We start from the raw sequence: 12,750 nt of genomic DNA, 5'->3' as shown, positions 1-12,750 counted from the left end.
ATGTTTACCACTGTGAGACATCCCCTTTTCTCTTTACAACAGTCTGTAAATGTCTGGGGACTGAGGAGACAAGTTGCTCAAGTTTAGGGATAGGAATGTTAACCCATTCTTGTCTAATGTAGGATTCTAGTTGCTCAACTGTCTTAGGTCTTTTTTGTCGTATCTTCCGTTTTATGATGTGCCAAATGTTTTCTATGGGTGAAAGATCTGGACTGCAGGCTGGCCAGTTCAGTACCCGGACCCTTCTTCTACGCAGCCATGATGCTGTAATTGATGCAGTATGTGGTTTGGCATTGTCATGTTGGAAAATGCAAGGTCTTCCCTGAAAGAGACGTCGTCTGGATGGGAGCATATGTTGCTCTAGAACCTGGATATACCTTTCAGCATTGATGGTGTCTTTCCAGATGTGTAAGCTGCCCATGCCACATGCACTGATCCAACCCCATACCATCAGAGATGCAGGCTTCTGAACTGAGCGCTGATAACAACTTGGGTCGTCCTTCTCCTCTTTAGTCCGAATGACACGGCGTCCCTGATTTCCATAAAGAACTTCAAATTTTGATTCGTCTGACCACAGAACAGTTTTACACTTTGCCACAGTCCATTTTAAATGAGCCTTGGCCCAGAGAAGACGTCTGCACTTCTGGATCATGTTTAGATACGGCTTCTTTTTTGAACTATAGAGTTTTAGCTGGCAACGGCGGATGGCACGGTGAATTGTGTTCACAGATAATGTTCTCTGGAAATATTCCTGAGCCCATTTTGTGATTTCTAATACAGAAGCATGCCTGTATGTGATGCAGTGCCGTCTGAGGGCCCGAAGATCACGGGCACCCAATATGGTTTTCCGGCCTTGACCCTTACGCACAGAGATTCTTCCAGATTCTCTGACTCTTTTGATGATATTATGCACTGTAGATGATGATATGTTCAAACTCTTTGCAATTTTACACTGTCGAACTCCTTTCTGATATTGCTCCACTATTTGTCAGCGCAGAATTAGGGGGATTGGTGATCCTCTTCCCATCTTTACTTCTGAGAGCCGCTGCCACTCCAAGATGCTCTTTTTATACCCAGTCATGTTAATGACCTATTGCCAATTGACCTAATGAGTTGCAATTTGGTCCTCCAGCTGTTCCTTTTTTGTACCTTTAACTTTTCCAGCCTCTTATTGCCCCTGTCCCAACTTTTTTGAGATGTGTTGCTGTCATGAAATTTCAAATGAGCCAATATTTGGCATGAAATTTCAAAATGTCTCACTTTCGACATTTGATATGTTGTCTATGTTCTACTGTGAATACAATATCAGTTTTTGAGATTTGTAAATTATTGCATTCTGTTTTTATTTACAATTTGTACTTTGTCCCAACTTTTTTGGAATCGGGGTTGTATTTATATATGTAAATACTTTAATTTATCTTAATTTATCTAGAAGTTTTCCTCTATTTCTTTTCCCTGTTTATCTGTAATGATGCTGCTGGAATCTTAATTTCCCTGAGGGAACCCTCCCAAAGGGATCAGTAAAGTTTTATCTAATATAATATATTTGGTTTATTGTGATCTTATAATAGGAAATACTAGAGACAATTGCCTATATTCAAGATATTTTCATTTGCTGAGATATCATATTTATAGCATTCAAAATAGTTTTATAAAGGGGTTCTGTTTTTTTCTGATATGGAGTGATTGTGTTTTAGGGGTCAAAGATCACATACAGTATATGGAACCATTAGGCTGTTTTATGTAATCGTTTGTTTTTATTTTAGTTTTAGTAATTTTCCCCATTTTCCGCCCAGTTTGTTCCTGCTGATTGCCACCCCCTTGTGAACTCTCCTCTCAAAGCACATGAGTCTAAATGCATGGTCCCTTCAAGGCTCTTCCACATCAATCCTTAGATGCCTGGGATTAGGTAGTGTTATAATTGTGAGTGATAGGGGACACAGGGTATGCAGCCCCTACAACCAATAAAGCACAGGCAATTTTAATACCTTGACTCCTGTCTCATTCCGATGTGAATGGTTTTCTTTTGCACCACTCAGGAGCCCATAATAATTTATTATTATTATTATTATTATTATTAAAAAGTCAGACAGTTTACTTAGACGACACAGTGGTTACTGCTGTCGCCTCACAGCAAGCAGGTTTTGGGTTTGAACAAATGGGGTCATTCTGTATGTGGTTTGCATGTTCTCCTCATGCCTGCATGGGTTTCCTCCAGGGGCTCTGGTTTCCTTCCACCATCCATCAACAACAACTACTATTTATTTTGGCTGCTCCCATTAGGGGTCGCCACAGTGGATCTGTTCCACATATTTGATTTGGCTTTACACCAGATGCCCTTCCTGATGCAACCCTCCCGAATCTATCTGGGTTTGGGACCGGCACTAAGTATGTACTGTCTTGTACAACTCAAGTGGCTGGGTATTTTACCTAATCTGCAGATCTTTGAACTGTGGGGGAAACTGGAGCACCTGGAGGAAACCCATACAGACATGGAGAGAATGTGCAAACTCCACACAGAAAGGCCCCTGTTACAATGGTGACACGTAGCCATGGGGTTTGAACCCAGAATCTTCTTGCTAACCACTACATGATCATGCTGCCCAATTTGCCATAGTAGGTGAGTGTGAATGACCATCTATCTGTGTTAGCCTTGCTATATACTGGTGACCTGTCCAGGGTGTACCCTGCCTCTCGCCCATTGTTGGCTGGGATTGGCACTAGCTCACAAGCAACCGGTGATGGATAAATAGGATAGAAAATACATGAATGAATGAGAGTTTTATTTACGATAAACATGTCTATTGATAATGTACCATATGCTTTGTGTCAGTCTTGGTGATCTGGCTTGAGCTGAGCTATAGTTATTTGATTATCAGAGAACTCCAGCTACCCTGATGTCCATTTGCAAGCTTTGCTATAGAGACATGCTCTTATCCAAAGTCTAATGAAGGCACAGCAAAGCTCTGGCAGGTTTTACAAACAGCCACTTAAGTGGTCAAAGCTAAAACTCTGTCTGCAGTGGTTTTATTATGATCCAGAAACAGCAGAGAGAAAGTGATATCAGGTTTGTTGTCTCTTTCTCTTTCTTTCACACTCACTGGTATATCTGTTAGATGACATTGTCTAGTGCTTGCTGTGGAGAGCAGAAAAAGAGGCTTTTGTATTTGTTCAGAGATGTTGAGTGTATACAGAATGCTTCATGGTGGATTATTATTACAGAGCCATGTGTATCAGGTATAAGGTTAATTACTGTAACTCAAGGATCTTGAACAGAGATATAGTTTGCAGACTTGTTATATCTGCAGTATGTTATTGCACAGCACCAGTACTGTAGACTTTCTTTAATTAGAAAAGCAAAACAGCAAAAGGTAAAAATAAATCTTTCTCTAATATTCTAATTATACTTTAGAAAGGGCAACATTTTCATCAAATCTTGAATGCATTAGACTTCAGGAAGATCTTGCCACTTTGTAGATCATAGAAAACATGAGGTACCAAGAGTTTACTGAAAACAAAGTATTTTTTTTTCTGCAATAATCAAACTTAGGTTAGAGAAAGACTCACTCTTCCCAAGAAAGTGTTGTTTCAAAGTCTGTGAAAGTCTACAATATCTGGACTTACTTTGAAAATGTTTAAATCTTCTTCTGTTCAGGTCTTTGATTATTTAAATTTCTTTAAGTTGCCTGACATATCAATCTGAACAAATCTGGTTTGCTGAGGTTCAATAAAATGTGCAGTAAAACAAGGCAATGTAAAATCTGTGAGTTGGTTTAGTAAGATTTATTATTATGTGTCAAGTTTTCAGAATAAAAGAAATGCAAGTGGAAATGCACATAAATGAAAGCGGTTCATTTTTCTTCTGACAAATATTAAAATTAATTTGTATGTTTGTTTTGACAGAAAATTATAAACATGACCTCAAATGAAATCCCAGTGTCTTACCCCTCTGCTGTAATGTTTATTAATTTCTCATTAGATCAGGTTGGAAAATTACCAGTGAAAGATTACTGCAGTGGAGATTAGAAGTAGCATTAGCTGTTCAGTATGTCATTTGAACAACTGCTTTATTCATCACACGCTTGTGAAATTCCTCTCTCCATTTAACCCATCTGAAGCAGTGAACACACATGTGCACACACACGTGAGCAATGAGCACACAGACATACCCAGAGCAGTAGGCAGCCATGCAAACAGCGCCTGGGGAGCAGTTGGGAGTTAGGTGCCTCGCTCAAGGGCACCTCAGCCCAAGGCCATCCCATATTAACCTAAATGCATGTTTTTTGGACTGTGGGGGAAACCGGAGCACCTGGAGGAAACCCACGCAGACATGGGGAGAACATGCCAACTCCACACAGAAAGGCCCCCGCTGGCCGCTAGAACCTTCTTGCTGTGAGACGACAGTGCTAACCACTACACTACCGTGTCACCCACTGCAATCAGTATATACTGATACTGATTGCATTGATACTTATTGAATTAATATAGTAAGGTCTAATTACATTCTGTGGACTGCATTTTACAATGCTAACATAAATTCAAAATTACATTTTCATACAAAGACTAAAACGTGTGGCACGGTGGTGTAGTGGTTAGCGCTGTCGCCTTACAGCAAGAAGGTCCGGGTTCGAGCCCCATGGCCGACGAGGGTCTTTCTGTGTGGAGTTTGCATGTTCTCCCCGTGTCCGCATGGGTTTCCTCCAGGTGCTCTGGTTTCCCCCACAGTCCAAAGACATACAGGTTAGGTTAACTGGTGACTCTAAATTGACCGTAGGTGTGAATGTGAGTGTGAATGGTTGTCTGTGTCAGCCCTGTGATGACCTGGCGACTTGTCCAGGGTGTACCCTGCCTTTCGCCCGTAGTTAGCTGGGATAGGCTCCAGCTTGTCTGTGACCCTGTAGAACAGGATAAAGCGGCTAGAGATAATGAGATGAGACTAAAACATGGTGTATGCAGTAGTAATACTGTCCAAAATAAGTGTTTGTCCTTGTCAAATATGTAACAATGTAATCATGTGAGCAATATGTGCTCACATCTGAAAAACAAGAAAGTTCATCTGTACATGCTGTGTGACATGTGAATTGTGTTTGTTAAATTACATAACGTGAAAATTTTATTTTAAAATAAACAAACATCACACATTAAAATAATATATCGTGAATGCCCATATGTGATGCAGTGCCGTCTAAGGGCCCGAAGATCACGGGCACCCAGTATGGTTTTCTGGCCTTGACCCTTACGCACAGAGATTCTTCCAGATTCTCTGAATCTTTTGATGATATTATGCACTGTAGATGATATGTTCAAACTCTTTGCAATTTTACACTGTCGAACTCCTTTCTGATATTGCTCCACTATTTGTCGGTGCAGAATTAGGAGGATTGGTGATCCTCTTCCCAGCTTTACTTCTGAGAGCCGCTGCCACTCCAAGATGCTCTTTTTATACCCAGTCATGTTAATGACCTATTGCCAATTGATCTAATGAGTTGTAATTTGGTCATCCAGCTGTTCCTTTTTTGTACCTTTAACTTTTCCAGCCTCTTATTGCCCCTGTCCCAACTTTTTTGAGATGTGTTGCTGTCATGAAATTTCAAATGAGGCAATATTTGGCATGAAATTTCAAAATGTATCACTTTTGACATTTGATATGTTGTCTATGTTCTATTGTGAATACAATATCAGTTTTTGAGAGTTGTAAATTATTGCATTCCGTTTTTATTTACAATTTATACTTTGTCCCAACGTTTTTGGAATTGGGGTTGTATTATTTCTTTCATCATTTTTATTTCAAATTAAAACCAACATCACCATTCAAAACCATATAGTTTACTGACTGTGAGTATATTTGGTGGGTTAGCTGCCAGGAAGGATATAGCATCTCAGCATGCAACAGCAGAAGACCACATTGGTGGGTTCCGCCCCGGACAGCCAAGACCATTTTTATATACTAGTGCATCTCAAAAAATTAGAATATTGTGAAAAAGTTCAATATTTTCCATTAGTTATTTAAGAAAGTGAAAATGTTATATATTATAGACTCATTACACATAAACTAAAATGTTTCAAGCATTTTTCTATTTTAATTTTAATCAGTATGGCATACAGTACAAAAACATAAAAAAAAAACCCATCTCAAAATATTAGAATATTTCATTTCGAGTTTGAGTAAAACAGTATGAACATAGTGTATCTCTCGGTCTAGTTCAGTACACACAACCACAATCATGGGGAAGACTGCTGACTTGACTGTTGTCCAGAAGATGATCACTGATGCCTATGGAATCAATTTTGTGCCAAAATGTTCATACAATACTTTTGAAATATCAAACAAAAACGACAAATCAAAATACAAAAAAACAAAAAAGTCATTTTTTTTTAGACTGGCAAACAAATTATTCGTGTAATTGTTCAAAATATCAGTCTATTACTCTTCAGAAACCTTTTATTTTTATTCCGCATCTTTCTCAGTTTTGTTTGACGTAATTTATTTTGGTTGCGATTCCAGCTTTCTCGTTTGCGCTCCCTGACTTTTTGCTTGCAGTTTTGGCACAAACTTCACGTGTGGGTGGGCTGTCCAGGAATGCATTCCCATTGGGTAACTTGTGTTTGACTGACAGCTACGCTCAGCCATTCCCCCGGAGGCTGTTGCGGCCATTTCCTACTTGGATTTTGGCGGACTGTTTGACAAGTGACCGATCCATTGACGGTAAACAAGGATCGAGTGGACTTCAGTGGTGACTATGATATTGAATTTACACTTTGTTGAATTAATTCAATGTCATAGTCGCCACTGAAGTCCTTGTTTACCGTCAATGGATCGGTCACTCGTCAAACAGTCCGCCAGAATCCGAGTAGGGAATGGCTGAGCGTAGTTGTCAATCAAACACAAGTTACCCAATGGGAATGCATTCCTGGACAGCCCACCCACACATGAAGTTTGTGCCAAAACTGCAAGCAAAAAGTCAGGGAGCGCAAACGAGAGAGCTGGAATCGCAACCAAAATAAATTACGTCAAACAAAACTGAGAAAGACGCGGAACAAAAATAAAAGGTTTCTGAAGAGTAATAGACTGATATTTTGCACGATTACACGAATAATTTGTTTGCCAGTCTAAAAAAATTGACTTTTTTTGTATTTTGATTTGTCGTTTTTGATATTTCAAAAGTATTGTATGAACATTTTGGCACAAAATTGACTCCATAGATGCCCTCCACAAGGAGGGTAAGCCACAAAAGGTCAATGCTGAAAAGGGTGGCTGGAAAAGGTGCACAAGCAACAGGGATGGCCACAGTCTTGAGAGGATTGTCAAGAAAAGTTGATTCAAAAAGTTGGGAGAGCTTCACAAGGAGTGGACTGAGGCTGGTGTCAGTGTATCAAGACCCATCACGAACAGACATCTTCAAGAAAGGGGATACAACTTTCACATTCCTAATATCAAGCTACTCCTGAGCCAGAGACAATGTCAGAAGTGTCTTATCTGGGCTAAGGAGAGAAAGAAATGGACTGTTGCTCAGTCGTCCAAAGTCCTCTTTTCAGATGAAACTACATTTTGCATTTAATTTGGAAATCACGGTTCTAGAGTCTGGAGGAAGAGTGGAGAGGCACAGAATCCAAGGTGTTTGAAGCCCAGTGTGAAGTTTCCACAGCCTGTGATGATTTGGGGTGCCATGTCATCTGCTGGTGTTGGTCCACTGTATTTTATCAAGTCCAAAGTCAACACAGCCATCTACCAGGAGATTTTAGAGTACTTCATTGTTAGGGTTTTGCTGGGATTCGAACCTGGTTCGTTGGTGTGATGATCCAGCAAACCCCCACTAGGCCACCAGGGGAATGACTCAAATGCAGAGGCGTGAGGCGGAAGTAGAAAAAGTAACAAAAGGTTTATTTATACTATGTACACTATATACAATCCAGGGCAAAACAAAAAAAAACAAAAACAAAGAGTATAATTCAAAAAGAAAAAGGCAAAAATGCAAAAGCTCAGAAGATCCACAAAACACAGTACAAAGGAAACTGGAGATAAACATAACAGCACAAAGACTCCGTGACAAGAGGACTGAACTCAGGGGTATAAATACACAAACTAATTAAGGACACAGGTGAAGATAATTAGGACTAACAGGCAATTAACAAAAACACAAAACACAGGAACAGTGGCGGCCTCTAGAGGCCAAAATAAACAAGACACAAAAAGGAAATAACAGCGGCCTCTAGAGGCCAAAACAGTCCAAGTCCTAACAGGACCCCCCCCTCTAGGAGCATCTCCTGACGTTCCCAGGGCGATCCGGATGGGCCGAATGGAAGTCCCGACACAGTTCTTTATCTAGGACATCCCGAGCAGGAACCCAGCAGCGCTCCTCAGGACCATAGCCCTCCCAGTCCACCAGATATTGCAACCCGCCGCGGACCCGGCGGGAGTCAAGCAGGCGATGCACAGTGAACACAGTCTGCCCCTGGAAGATGCGGGGGGGTGGGGGGTTCCTAGGGGCAGGGGCATACGTAGACGTCAGTACAGGCCGCAACAGGGAAACATGGAAAGTGGGGTTGATCCTCAGAGTCCGGGGCAACTGGAGCCGGTAGGAGACAGGGTTCACCCTGCGCACCACCTTGAAGGGGCCAATGTAGCGAGGAGCAAGCTTGCGGTTCTCCACCCGCAGCGGAAGGTCCTTAGTGGACAGCCAAACCCACTGCCCAGGGCGGAAAGTGTGTGCAGGTCTTCTGTGGCGGTTGGCCTGAGTCTGGTTGGTTCTGGAGGTCTGTATGAGGGTCTTCCTGACCTTGCTCCAGGTCTTGCGACACCGTCTCACATATTGGTTGACCGAGGGCACCCCCGCGTCCTCCTCCTGGTCCAGGAACAGAGGTGGCTGGAACCCGAATTGGCACTGGAATGGCGACAGCTTGGTGGCCGATGACTGCAGGGTGTTGTGGGCGTACTCTGCCCATGGCAGCCAGGTGCTCCATGATGTCGGGTTATCCATAGCCAGGCCTCGCAGGGTGGTTTCCAGGTCCTGGTTGAGCCTCTCCGTCTGACCATTGGACTGTGGGTGAAACCCAGAGGAGAGGCTGGCAGTGGTTCCGATGACCTTGCAGAACCCGTGCCACACTCGGGAGGAGAACTGGGGCCCTCGGTCTGAGACGATGTCCTGTGGAAGACCAAAGACTCGGAAGACATGATTAAATATAAGTTTCGCTGTTTCAAGAGCAGAGGGGAGTTTGCACAGAGGTATGAAGCGGCAGGCCTTGGAGAATCTGTCAACAATGACCAAAATGACCATGTTACCTTGTGACTCAGGGAGACCCGTGATGAAGTCGACTGCCACGTGGGACCAGGGACGCCGGGGAATGGTCAGAGGATGCAGGAGACCCTGGGGACGCTGTCATGGGTTCTTGGTTCTGGTGCAAACCTCACAGGACAGGACAAATGACCTTACTTCCTGCTCCATGTTAGGCCACCAGAAGCGTCTTTTCAGGAAGTCCAGGGTCCTCCGAGCTCCCGGGTGGGCGGTGAGAGGGGAAGAGTGACCCCACTGGAGAACCTTGGCCCGGGCTTGATGTGGGACGTACAAGAGGCCCGGTGGCCCCGTCCCAGGACCGGGGTCCTGGCGTTGGGCTCGTCGAACAGCCTCCTCAATACCCCAGCGGACAGGGGCCACAATCCGGGACACCGGGATAATAGGCCCGACTTCATTCTCCCTGTTAGTGGCAGAGAACAGCCTGGACAGTGCGTCAGGTTTGGTGTTCTTGGAGCCGGGACGGTACGAGAGGGTGAAGTCAAACCGACTGAAAAACAGGGCCCACCTAGCCTGTCGAGGGTTCAGTCTCTTGGCTTGCTGGAGGTACTCCAGGTTCTTGTGGTCAGTCCAAACCAGGAATGGATGTTGCGCTCCCTCCAGCCAGTGCCTCCACTCCTCAAGGGCCAGTTTGACCGCTAACAGTTCTCGATCCCCCACATCGTACCGGGACTCCGCAGGACTCAGGCGGTGGGAGAAGTAAGCGCAGGGGTGCAGCTTTCCTTCCGAACGTTGAGAGAGTACCGCGCCGACACCACTGTCCGAGGCGTCCACCTCCACGATGAATGGTTGGGAGGTGTCCGGGAGGACCAGAATGGGTGCCGTGCAGAAGCGGGCCTTGAGGTCTTTGAACGCCTTTTCTGCCTGAGGAGACCAGCCATAAGATCCACCTGTCCCTTTGGTGAGGTCTGACATGGGTGCTGCCACAGAACTGAAGTTCCTGATGAACTTGCGGTAGAAGTTAGCGAATCCTAAGAACCGCTGAACCTCCTTAACGGACTTGGGAGTAGGCCAGTCCCGGACGGCCAGGGTCTTGGCAGGGTCCATTTGGAGTTGGCCTGTCCATACAATAAATCCCAGAAAGGAGACCTCGGGAACATGAAATTCGCATTTCTGGGCCTTGGCGAACAGATTGTTCTGTAGCAGCCTCTGGAGAACCTGGCGGACATGGTGGCGGTGCTCCTGCACGGTCTTGGAAAAGATAAGGATGTCATCGAGGTAGACAAAGACGTACAGGTTAATCATGTCCCTTAAGACGTCGTTGATTAGGGCCTGAAAAACAGCTGGTGCGTTGGTGAGTCCGAAGGGCATCACCTGGTATTCGTAGTGCCCAGACGGGGTGTTAAAGGCAGTCTTCCACTCGTCTCCCTGTCAGATACGGATGAGGTGGTATGCGTTCCGTAGGTCCAACTTGGTGAAGACGGTGGCGCCTTGGAGCAGGTCGAAAGCAGTGGACATCAGCGGAAGGGGATATCGGTTGCGCACAGTGATCTTGTTCAGGCCCCTGTAGTCAATACATGGTCGAAGCCCCCCATCCTTCTTGCCGACAAAGAAGAAGCCGGCACCAGCAGGTGAGGTGGAGGGTCGAATGAACCCAGAGACCAGGGCGTCTTTGAGGTATTCCTCCATAGCCTTGCGTTCTGGCTGAGAGAGGGAAAACAGTCTGCCACGAGGAGGGGTAGTCCCAGGGAGCAAGTCGATGGCACAGTCGTAGGCCCGGTGCGGAGGAAGAACGGCGGCCCTGCTCTTGCTGAATACCTCCTTGAGATCCCAGTACTCTGTGGGAACTTGAGATAACTCGGTGAGATCAGGGGGCTCGGCAGGAGACACAGGAGAGCTAGAGAGAAGACAAGAGGCATGGCATGCAGGGCCCCATTCCACAACCTGGCTTGTTACCCAGTCTATGCGAGGGTTGTGGCGAGTAAGCCAAGGAAGGCCTAGAATAACTGGGAACTCAGGTGAAGGAATCAGGTGCAGGGATATTTCTTCCTTGTGACCTTGAGACTGGAGGAAGACTGGAGAAGTAACTTGAGTGACTCTTCCATCACCTAACGCTTGGCCATCGAGGGCAGACACAGACAGAGGGACTTCAAGAGGTGCAGTAGGTATATTGATGCTTTGGGCGAAGTGAATATCCATAAAGTTCCCAGCCGCCCCTGAGTCTATCAAAGCTTGACAAGAGTGGACAGACTCACCCCAGGAGATGGAGACCGGGATGTAGATTCCTTGGCCAGGGAGTCCGGGAGAGAGGGTAGGCCCCGTCACAACCCTCCCTCGGCTGGACGGGGCAGTCCTTTTCCCAAGAGTTCGGGACATGATGCTCGGAAGTGACCAGGCTTGCCACAGTAGATGCAGCACTTGTCCCTCCTTCTGCGCTCCCTCTCAGATGCGGAGAGGCGAGTACGACCCACTTGCATGGGTTCTGGACAGTCACTGAAGGAGGTAGACGGTCTCCAGGTAGAGGTAGGGAGGCTGGGGGGGCTCAAGGCTTGGTGGCGTTCTCTCATCCTGTTGTCCAGACGAATAGCATGTGAGATGAGGGTTTCGAGGTCACTTGGGCATCCAATAGAGGCCAGACCGTCCTTGATGGGGTCAGACAGACCATGGTGGAAGGCTGACACCAGGGCAGTCTCGTTCCATCCACTTACTGCTGCGAGTGTTTGGAACGAGATGGCGTAATCTGCGACGCTTCCTCCTTGCCGGATGGACATGAGCTTTCGGGCTGCGTCGGTACTGATATCTGCCTGATCGAAGACCCGAAGCATCTCTTCAGAAAACAGCTGGAAATCAAAGCACTCAGGTCCCTGTCTTTGCCAGATAGCAGTAGCCCAGGCTCGCGCCTTACCAGCTAATAAGGTGATCACAAAGGCAATCTTGCGGCGATCCGTAGTGTAGGTGGTAGGCTGAAGCTCAAAGGTGAGTTGACACTGGGTAAGGAACTCTCGGCACTCACTGTGCTTGCCGTCATACCTCTGTGGTGCAGGAAGGCTGGGTTCGCGAGGTGAAGAAGGCAGCATGGCAGGAGGCACTGGAGCGGGAGCTGGATCAGGAGCAGGAACTGGATCAGGAGCAGGAGATGCAGGCAGAGATGTCAGCTGTGCCAGGGTTTTCCCAATTTGCTGAAGCAGTTCCTCGTGGCGAGCAAGGGCCTCACATTGGCTGGTGAGTGTACGTCCATGAGCGTCCATGGTCGCTCCGAAGCGTGTCAAAGCTGCCATAATTCCCTGAAGGTTGGCCGGGTAGACAGTTGAAGCAGCCTCTGCTGAGTCGGTCATGACGGAGTCTTTCTGTTAGGGTTTTGCTGGGATTCGAACTTGGTTCGTTGGTGTGATGATCCAGCAAACCCCCACTAGGCCACCAGGGGAATGACTCAAATGCAGAGGCGTGAGGCGGAAGTAGAAAAAGTAACAAAAGGTTTATTTATACTATGTACACTATATACAATCCAGGGCAAAACAAA

At 45.8% G+C, this 12,750-nt stretch overlaps 1 protein-coding gene across 4 annotated transcripts in view; it reads left to right on the top strand.

The window, feature by feature from the left end:
- tsnare1 (T-SNARE Domain Containing 1) overlaps positions 1-12,750 on the top strand; it is a 437,024-nt gene that overhangs the window by 94,340 nt on the left and 329,934 nt on the right. The gene's annotated exons all lie outside the window — the stretch shown is intronic.

Source organism: Neoarius graeffei, chromosome 5 (genome assembly GCF_027579695.1).
Source record: "Neoarius graeffei isolate fNeoGra1 chromosome 5, fNeoGra1.pri, whole genome shotgun sequence".
Taxonomy (NCBI): Eukaryota; Metazoa; Chordata; class Actinopteri; order Siluriformes; family Ariidae; genus Neoarius; species Neoarius graeffei.
This window is presented reverse-complemented; position numbering and strand designations above follow the sequence as displayed.